Genomic DNA, 1131 nt, shown 5'->3' with positions numbered 1-1131 from the left:
GTAGCATTAGAAAAGAGGAACCCTGAGTTTATGGAACTTGAATCTTTTGTAATGGACAATAAGCATGCCTGCCCTTGGGTCAGGAGAGAGATGATGCCATCTCTGTCCCACAAGGCTATTTGCTATATATTCATTCTTGGAAAGAGTCTGAAACCCAAGAGGCAGTAAGTGTCACATGTAGAAGAACAAAGAATCGTGGCAAGTTTTTTCTCAACAAAAAGTAATTTTTATAGTTGGCCAAATCTGTAAGTCTGGAAACTACTGAATTAGATGTAATTCCAGAGAATAAGGAGAAAAGAAAGAAAAAACAAGCAAGCAAGCAAGCAAACAAACAAAAATAGAGGACAGTTATTTTGTGGGAGTGTGTGGAGGTGACAAAAATTCTTCCCGAGGTTCTATATCTGACTCCTAAGTAATTAACCAGCTCTTAAAGTTAGCTTTATATTGTGTCCTCTTAATAGGAATAATGGCTTTAATTATTTTTCAACCATTAATTTATTGCCATAATGATTCTGAAGTGTAGCTTATAATAGTGTAAATGTTTTGGGTTATGTCATCTTTGTTGAGTAAGTGGCTTTGTACTCCTGAATTTTGAATTCAAATTGATAATATTAGCATTTTTTGAAAAGGTATGATAATGTTACATTTTTGTGACGTGTTCATTGAAATTTTCAAAACAACTTCAGAAATTTCTGTGAAAGAGGGAATGTGAATCTTGGGGAGAAAAAATAAGACCATTTGCTACAAGCAGCTTACACGAAGTCGTCTTCTATGTAACTACTCTGATTTCTTAATATTAAGATTTCGGTTTTGTTAGGATTGAATCCAGTCGGAAATAGTTGTGTGTTTCCAAAGAACACAGGCTAAGGAAGGTTATGGGTCCTGAGTCCATGTCAGACCTACTTGCTTGAAGAAAGAGGAAACTTCTGCAGAAGCTCGAAAAGACTTCAGGCTTTTGTGGAAGGAGTTATTTAAAGAAAGATTTCTAGGAAGCATTTTCATAGAAGATACTAGAGTATACATTCTGAAGCTGTATGTGAGTTTTGAATATCTGATTAATCTGTCGAGATTTCTAAGTTACTTTGGTAAATGGGTACAAAATAGATTTTCAACAGTCAAGTTTCAAAAAGT

Source organism: Eumetopias jubatus, unplaced genomic scaffold, assembly GCF_037043125.1.
Source record: "Eumetopias jubatus isolate StellerSeaLion01/CBP00866 unplaced genomic scaffold, mEumJub1_p1.0 scaffold_6, whole genome shotgun sequence".
NCBI classification, from domain to species: domain Eukaryota; kingdom Metazoa; phylum Chordata; class Mammalia; order Carnivora; family Otariidae; genus Eumetopias; species Eumetopias jubatus.
The sequence above is the reverse complement of the archived record's forward strand: the minus strand, read 5'-3'. Positions refer to the sequence as shown.